This window comes from Lactuca serriola, chromosome 2, assembly GCF_051521515.1.
Source record: "Lactuca serriola cultivar US96UC23 chromosome 2, Lser_US96UC23_V15, whole genome shotgun sequence".
Lineage (NCBI taxonomy): Eukaryota > Viridiplantae > Streptophyta > Magnoliopsida > Asterales > Asteraceae > Lactuca > Lactuca serriola.
Genome location: NC_136409.1, coordinates 16,986,474 through 16,996,387, shown reverse-complemented (window position 1 = coordinate 16,996,387; position 9,914 = coordinate 16,986,474).

Below are 9,914 nucleotides of genomic sequence, written 5' to 3'. Positions count from 1 at the left end.
TGGTTTTGAGGGTTCGCTTGCATATAATTGAGTCTATGTAGTAATATGAAATAAATATAACATATAATTGTTTCAGGGGTAAGTACCATCTTAGTACACGAAAGAGAGTCATGTCGGATAGTAGGGGGGAACTAGAAAAGGTTGATCCTAATCGTGGCGGGAAGTGTCTGGTGGTGATGCTGATGAAGTGGATGCACCTCAGAGACGATCTACTTGTTGCTCGGTATCTCATAGGTGTACCTCCCAAACTAACTGTCTCACTCGAGAGTCTCCATTCACTTCCTGTGTTTGCCTCTCATCCCTCTTAATAGAAAACCACATTTGTTCCGTTCGATTTGGGGTGTCCTGAGCTGGGTTATCAATACCTCGGGTGCGTCGGACCATGACTGGGAGGGCCCGGTCGGCTGGTCCTCTGTGACTAAGATTAAAGAGACCTCAGTTCTTACTGTAGTGTGGTCGTATTCCCTACTGGTGACTCTATCTCCAAATATTGTGTGCCCGAGGGGGCATGGGGCTACCTGGCCCCACACGATAAGTCGGTACCCTGGCTTTACATGGAGGATTGATGTCATTGGATTTTACATCCGAGTCATCATCATCATTTCCCTCTGGCTCTTCCTCTTCGAGGTCCACTTATTGACTTGGCGGGTTTGCCTGCGAGTTCTACTTCGTGTTCCTCCTGTGGTTCTTCCTCTGGGTCGAGCCACCCTACTATTCATTGACTAGGGAGATAGGGTTTCCTGGCTAATGATACTCGTCTATAGCGTATTGCACGAAGGGCTATGAATACTAGAAACAAATAGCATACCAATTACTCCTATAATTCTACAACTATTGCATAGATTTAGTTGAGGTTCCCTTCTTGGAGATTAAGGGATATGATTTTAGGTTCCCAATCTATCATGATTTCTTCAAGACATGTGATGGTTGTACCTTGAAGGGAATGTAGTTGATCAGGCTACATCCGCTCCTTGATACAACTAAGAACAGTCTTGGATTAACCGAGATACGAGCATTATCTTGTTTGGTTCGGTGTTAGGTTCTCGTTCCTAATACAAGCAAGGGTGTTTTATTGTTATGTTTTACTTGTTTTGTTTAGAGTTGTGTTAGTCCCTCTTTTGGTTTATAGTTGCATATCAATGTGTGGCTAGATATGCTAGTTCACTATAAACAGAGCTCTGATACCAACCGGTCACACCCCCGAACCAGACGGCGGAAACGTCCGAGGGCTATTGTGACTCAATTGAATACCATCACAATGAATATACATGAAACATAACATCATACATCACCAAGCATTGAAATATTACAACTGGTAGCGTTTACATTTAGTACATTGTTCCCTAACATTACATGCCCAAAAAGTAGATTGTTCGATACTAGTTAAACAAGCAGCAAAACGTCACTGAGTGCATTTTTCCCTTCGATTTATCTGTTACCTGAGAATACAAGTATTTTGAAAAACGTCAACATATGAAATGTTGGTGAGTTCATAAGTAATGTTTGAAATCTAATGTTTTGTATTGTTTTGAAAACCACCAGAAAATCCGATATTTTCTGAAAATAGTATAGTATAAAAGGTGTGAAGATCCGTAAGTGTGCTTCTTTGTTTTTTTATAGATGTAAAAGTACAATTTGTAAAACTCGGTATGTAACTCGTAGGTGTATTAATTGAAAACCCTAGGAAAACCCGATGTTTTCCTAATACTTTGCATCAAATGTTTTTTATATTTTAATATTTCGTTGCGACGGGTGTATTCGTTGAGTCCCGGTGACGTTGGATTAATTATGGATTGTGAATTGTTATATACACACATTAATGAAAATGACTAGTTTACAACCATACAAACGATCCCTTAGGCGTCGCTCGCACTACTCACTTAATCCAAACACCCGGACTTCTTGTAGCCCCACAGCCGAGGAGGAAAAGAGGGTGCGAAGCCCCCGATATTTCCATAAGTCGTTCAAGGCTATCGTGAATGCGAGGGCCCTTAGCCCGACTCGCATTGGTGAATTCTCGACTTCAATAGCAGTACCAAAGGACCCTTGGGGCCTAACAGCACAAAAGCCATTGAAAGTCCTTTTACACGGAATTAGGTCATATAAGACCCAACTACATGTAAGCAAGTTTCCTTTGGGCCTAAAGATCATGTCATTGGGCTAGCTAGGCCCAACAAGCACGATTTGAAACTTTCGGGCCCAAAGACGGTGTATTGACGTCTGGTGTATTCTCACGTGTGTATTGACATTCCCGAAATTTCAGCGTGTGTATTGTAGTATCGTCGTGTATATATTTTTGATTAATTATTGATTCGAGACCGAATCAATTCGTTTGGTAACGATTTTGGTTTTGAAGGTGTATTGTCCGAATCAATTCGTTTGGTGAATTCTCGACTTCGCTAGCAGTACCAAAGGACCCTTGGCGCCCAACAGCACAAAAGCCATTGAAAGTCCTTTTACACGGAGTTAGGTCGAATAAGACCCAACTACATGTAAGCAAGTTTCCTTCGGGCCTAAAGATCATGTCATTGGGCTAGCTAGGCCCAACAAACATGATTTGAAACTTTCGGGCCCAAAGACGGTGTATCGACGTCTGGTGTCTTCTCACGTGTGTATTGACTTTCCCGAAATTTCCGCGTGTGTATTGAAGTATCGTCGTGTTAGTAATTTCGGTTTTGTTATTGATTCGAGACCGAATCAATCCGTTTGATAACGATTTTGGTGTTGAAGGTGTATTATATTTCGCCGATAGTCGAGGAACTAGTATTTCATCATGTCGGGTTCATTGTTTAAACATTAGCATTTTACATTTTTCAGCCCCTTTCTTTCGGATGAATTTACAGTTTTGGACCCCTTGTATAAAAGAATTTATATTTTAGTCCTTAAGCCATTTTTCTTGACACTTTAGTATCAAAACTTGTAGAAAAGGTATTTTTCAGCTCAAAGTTATTTGAAAAACAGTTTTAGTCCCTCAAAATGAAACTTTCTCGGCTGAAATCCTTATTTTCGCAATTTTTACACTTTTGGCCCAAAATAGAAATTTTTTGCATCTTTGGTCCCTTTTAAATATGAAAAACATTTTTAACCTTTGAAATGGACTTGGAGCACTAGTAGTCCCCTGTTTTACAGAAAAATACATTTTCAGCCCTTCAAATTTGCAAATCTCGCATATTGGGCCTTATTGGGCCGAAAAGTTCATTTTTGGCCCATTATGCTTAAAAATTTACATTTTAATCATTCCAAAGAGTAAATTTCTGGAAAATCCCTTCTTGAAACTGTTTTGACACATATCATCCCTCAGAATTTGTATTTTGACATTTTGGGCCCTTTAGTTTCATATTTTTAGCATTTTGAGTCCAAAAATGAGATTTTTAGCCCAAGGAGTTCATATTAACCAACTTGGTTATTTTTCTAGTAATGACTTATGTGTAATAATATGTTTAACACTTGTTTTGATACATCCTAATGCAAATCTCGATTTTATGGACTTTTTGACTAGTTTCAACACCATAAACACATAAGAACATGTAAATAAACATAGAAATCATACAAAGCATACATATAATCATAGATCTACAAATTTGCTTGTATTCTCCCCCCACAAAACTTATAAAAACCGAAAATACGGGGTATGAAGCTCACCTTGGGGTTTGGAAGTCGGTTTTGATGAAGAAGTGAAGAGATCTCGACCCTAGATGTGTTATGGAGATGATTTTCGAGCTCTATGGTGCAAAGATGATGATCTAGGTGAAGATCCTCTTGAAACTACACACCAAACTCGAGATTTTTGATGGAAGAAGGAAGAGGTTTTTGAGAGTGTTTGAGAGAGTTTTTGAAAGAAAAATGGAGGTGGTGAGAGGGTTTGGTCGAGATTATGGAGAGAAGATAGAGAGAGATCATAATCTTGTTATTTGTGAGGTAATACCTAGTCTTGAAACATGAGATTCTACCATAGATATATGGTGGTTAAACATGAGTTGTCATTTACATGTTTAATCTTCATTTATCCATTCTTTCCCCTTTTTTTGTTTATTATTTATCTATGGCCTAGAATTGGGCTAGAGAGAAAAAAAAGAATTACTTTGGGCCCAATCTTGGTCTTTCCTTGAAATCATAAGGCCCAACAATTTCTTTTCAGCTTATTGAGCTCTTAAGGTGGTTTATGACCCAATATGGCTTAAAAGAATGGTTTATGGTCCATTAGGGCTAATTTGAGTTGTTATGGCCCAATAGGCCCATTAAAGGCAAACAAATTTATTTTAGGCCCATTATGGCCCAAAATTTTATGTTTCATGAAGGTGGGTCCAATTAGAGCCCATTTAGGGTTCCTAGGCCCAAGATGGTGAAGTTGGAGATTTATTGGTCCATTATACCCAATATGTCACACCCCCAAACCAAGGATGGTGGAAACGTTCGAGGGTGGAGGACTTCATGTAGAGTATCACAACAACGAGTATAATAGTGCTCAAAGTAAATACAACCATCATAAATATAACTGAAAAAGTTACACCAAAGTATATGTTTACATGATTCGAATCAATTACATTATGAAACAAAATGAACTATTTGACGATTTATCGTCCCATCCTCAAAACGTTGTTGGTTTCCTGTTTTCACTGAATTCCTGAGAATACAAGTAGTTTTGAAAAGTGTCAACACAAAGGTTGGTGAGTTCATAAGAGATTTTATTGGAGAAATAGACCAGTTTCCTTGTAAAAATGATATGATATGTATTCAGAAAATCCGATATTTTCTTTATAAAGTTTATGTAATGTAGTCTCATAACCGACGACCAAAATGTATAAGTAACCTTTCTTATTAAAGGAAAATAAAATGTGCTTAAATTGACATAAACGCACTTGAATTAAATGATGTTCCCACAAATTCTTATGTTTGTTAATACTTAATGTATATGTAGTCCTAAGTCTCAGGACCGAGAAAATAACAAGTATCGTCTATACTTAAAGTTATAAATGTGGTTTCAAAATGATGTGTAGTCATAAATACCAAAAACCGAATGTAGACAGTAATATCGGTACTTATTGAGATAAAAGTGATTTTAAAATCGACATAAAACCCATTAAAGTTTTATAAAAATCCCGTAAACTTTATGTATTGTTATATCCTTATGTGAGCCGCTATAATCATACTTAAGACTAAATGAACCTGCCACGACGTTTCTCAGGCGTCGAATAACTGAAATGACAATTATCACCCGTAGACCTGCAGGTCCAACTGTAGCTAGCAGCAAGGTGTGGGGTGTCAAACCCAATATAGATCTATATATAACTATCACGTTCTCCCTCCAGGAGACTCTGATTATAACGTACATGATTTTATATTCCGCACTCGGACGTACGGAAAGAGAATGTCTCACAATCTAGGTTAACAAGTTTACAAGTTGTATGCGGGAGTGTAAAACCTTTCTGTATGAATGTACCCTTTTCGTACGTGTGTGTTATGTGATGTATTTAAAACTATACCTATTATAGTTTTATCCAAAACGTTTGTAATATATAAGAACTCTTTTATGAAAAAGCGTTAGGATTATAAAATCCATTAAACTATGCTTATTATAGTTTATATATATATATATATATATATATATATATATATATATATATATATATATATATATATATATATACGTGTTCTAAATGAATGAATAATCTTATCATGAATGACTTATTTTCAGTTTATGATGATAAAATTTACAACATATCACATTCAATACTTAGAACTTGACATTATCCACTTTGCTCAACATTATACAAAGTGTTGTAAAAATTACAAGCTGTTAACAAATTTTCAGCCTTTCTACACTGTTTTTGAAAATTCATAGAAAAATCATACGAAGTCGAAAACTAAATCCGTAAATTCTGGGAGTTCCCAAAATGTGTCTAGTTTACTCATAATTTTTATCATGATTTTTAATGACCTGTAACTTAGGTGAAAAAGTCCATAATCACAGACTGGTCCGGATTGGTGTTTGAAAGGATAGGCAGTTTTGTAAAAATCACCATAATTTGTAGAAAAATCGTATGGAGATGTGCAAGTAGTCATTTTAAAGCTAAGAAGTGGAACTACATGCACCTAAAACAGTTTTGAAAAATAAAATGTTTAAGGTATCCAAAACAGTCCGTGAATGGAGTCCAACTTTTCTGATGAAAGCTGTTAGGAAATTTTAGTTATGTTCTTGGTGTTTTAACTTGTATTCCCCCCCTAAAAACTTAAGAAAACATGAAAATGTAGGGGTATGAACTCACCTTGTGTGATTTCAGTAGATAAGTGTTGAAGAAAAGAAGTGTTCAACCTAAGAACACTTGAAGAATCGCTTGAAGATTCGAAGCTCTAACACAAATATAATGGAGTTCGTGTAAGATACTCATGATTTGAGTGGAAATAATTGAGATAATCTTAAAGGAAATGGATTATGCTTACCAAAGGTGGAGGAAACTCTCAAGATCAGCCCTTGAATCTCGGATTTCTAGAGAGAGAAAGTGAGAGAGAAGAAGTTTGATCTTCTTGTGAAATGAGAACAAATGAGAGAAAATGAGGAGAGAGGATGAATATCCAGCTCTCAAAACATGGAGATGGCTTGTGAGGGAGGTAAAAAGTATAAGGAAGTGACAAGGTATGGTGGGGAGGAGTGCGGGTTGTCATGGAGTGGGTGTGGGAGTGGTTGCTTGTGTCATAAAGTAAAGCAAAGTCAACACTCCACCTCTTTGTACTTTTACCCACTTGCTTTTATTATTTAAATAGAGATTTTTATGAATTTATGATTAAATTGTGAATATTTAGGGTTTATTATGTTAAAATATGATTTTGGGTGAAAACCCCGCGTTAAAATAATTAAAAACGGGCCTTAAACGCAAAACTACGCGAAAACCGGGAGAAAAATGTGTTCCCAGCGAGACCTCTCGGTCCTAGGCCGAGGTTCGGTCCCTAGGCCGAGGTTCGGTCAGGAGGGTGCATGGTTCGGAAGCGAAGGCGCGAGCCAGAAGAAGGAGCGAAGGCGAGGGTTCGTCCGAAGGCTCGGTCCGAAGAGAAGTCAGAAGCGAAGGTCAGAAGGTTCGGTCCGAAGAGAAGCCAGAACCGAAGGAACTGTAGTGAACAGTAATGAACAGTACCTTCGGGTTCGGTTCCTCCTTCTATGCGAGGTTCGGCTAGGATGAACAGTACTCTCGGTTCGGACCTTTCTCTTATGTGATGTTCGGTTCGGATGAACAGTAGTCTCGGTTCGGACCTTCATGAATAGTACTTTCGGTTCGGTTCATGAATAGTACTTTCGGTTCGGAGGGTTCGTTTCCTTAAGTCCGTTTTTCGCGTAGACTTCCGTTTTTGGGCTATTTTCGCCAAATTCGGGGGTCGGAATGCCCCGAGTGATTATAGAAAGTTGGGGAGAGATTTCGAGAGAGATTTGAGAGAGATTCCACATACTCAGAGAGATTTGGGAGAGATTTGACATACTTGGGGAGATTTCTCATACAAAGAGAGATTTGGGAGAGATTTCACATACTTAGGGAGATTTGGGAGAGATTTGACATACTTGGAGAGATTTCACATACAGAGAGAGATTTGGGAGAGATTTCACATACTTAGGGAGATTTGGGAGAGATTTGACCTACTTAGAGAGATTTGGGAGAGATTTGACATACTTGGAGAGATTTCGCATACAGAGAGATATTTGGGAGAGATTTCACATACTTAGAGAGATTTGGGAGAGATTTGACATACTTAGAGAGATTTGGGAGAGGTTTCACATACTTAGGGAGATTTGGGAGAGATTTGACATACTTAGAGAGATTTGGGAGAGGTTTCACATACTTAGGGAGATTTGGGAGAGATTTGACATACTTAGAGAGATTTGGGAGAGATTTGACATACTTGGGGAGATTTCTCATACAAAGAGAGATTTGGGAGAGATTTCACATACTTAGGGAGATTTGGGAGAGATTTGACATACTTGGAGAGATTTCACATATAGAGAGAGATTTGGGAGAGATTTCACATACTTAGGGAGATTTGGGAGAGATTTGACCTACTTAGAGAGATTTGGGAGAGATTTGACATACTTGGAGAGATTTCGCATACAGAGAGATATTTGGGAGAGATTTCACATACTTAGAGAGATTTGGGAGAGATTTGACATACTTAGAGGGATTTGGGAGAGGTTTCACATACTTAGAGGGATTTGGGAGAGGTTTCACATACTTAGAGATATGTGGGAGAGATTTCACATACTTAGAGATATGTGGGAAGGTTTCACTGGTGACCTTTTTGAGTGTCCGGCTACGCACTGCAAGGTCCGTAAACCCCGTTAAGCCTTGTTTAGGGATCTTGCATACTCCCGATGAGTATGTAACATTGTTTTATCGGTTTGGCTCTCCACGTATCACCGTTTTAGGTTAAGGATATCTAAATGTACGCACTTTTCGATTTATGATTTCTCATTAGAATAGAGAGTTGTTTAGAAGTTACGTAACGTAAACTCTAGTACTCACGGCAAATTGAGTTGACCGGTTTGACTTGTTGACTTTAGTTGACTTTGGCTTGACCGAAAATTGACGGTTGTCACACAATAAGAGAATCCTAGCCCATAATGAACTTGATTCGGGATTTCTAGGGTATCCACCCTTATTTGAACATATGAGATATAAATGAATGAGAATAGAGTATAGGCTTTTACAATGGATGATGTTTATATGAGATTATAATTTCCTATCTAAAAATGCTAGTTGTGACATCAGTTCCTTGGACAACAAAGAATCATCCACATCATTCACAGTGATCGTTGTCCTACCATACAACATGGTATCAACAAAATTCTCATAAGAATTCGGCAGTGAACATAAGAGGATAAGTGCTTGATCTTGATCTTCAATCTTCACATTCACACCTTGTAAATCCAATATGATCCTATTGAAGTTGTCCAGGTGATCCTTCACTTGGGTTCTCTCCGACATCCTAAGGTTATACATCCGTTGCTTCTGGTATAGCCTGTTCGTCAGAGAATTGTTCTAATACTTGTCACACAACTTCTCATAAAGCCCAAATGCACTCGTTTGATCCACGACCTCTTTAAGTACTTCGTCTGTCAAACTCTAAAGAATTGTGCTATGTGCTTTTGCTAGAGTATCCACCTTTCTTTCAGCTGACATCTCCTTTGGCAGTTTTGCTTCTCCTTCTAGTGCCGCTGCACATCCTTGTTGAACCAGAAGAGCCTTCATCTTCACCTTCCACAAAGTGAAATCATTCGAGCCATTGAAATTCTTCAAATTGAACTTGTGAGATGCAATCTTCAATCAACAGAACACCAACCGCAGCTCTGATACCACTTGTTAGGGAAAACAGACGATACTTCAAGACTCAAAACAAATCTGATGTCATTTGCCAAGTTCTGATGACCCTTGTTTGGAAGTAATGCGGATAACAAGCAAAACTATAAACACACAAAGACACAGTATTTACGTGGTTTAGTCAAGGTGACCCATGTCCACAGGTAGGAGGGAAGTATTCTTTATTTAGAGTTCTCAAACAGAGGTTACAAGTACAATTCACCAGAGATTCGCCCTACTCACTAACGATATAAGATAAATGACTCTGCATGCATCCCTATTTATACTTGAGGGATCAGACCTAAAACCCTAATGGGCCAAACCCATTGGCCCATAGGCCCATGAAAGGTGTCAACGAATCACAATCCGCCATACAACATCTTCTGGAACATTCATCCATGTCATACAACCCATGCACATCACCAACACACATGATGGAGCACCTTGTGCCATAGTGGAGCAACATGATGTATAAGTGTCGCATCATGAACACTAATGGCCCAACAACCATCATGGTGGCACAACATGGTGTAATCCTTGAGCAATACCAACTTCTGAGCATCCTTGAACAATATT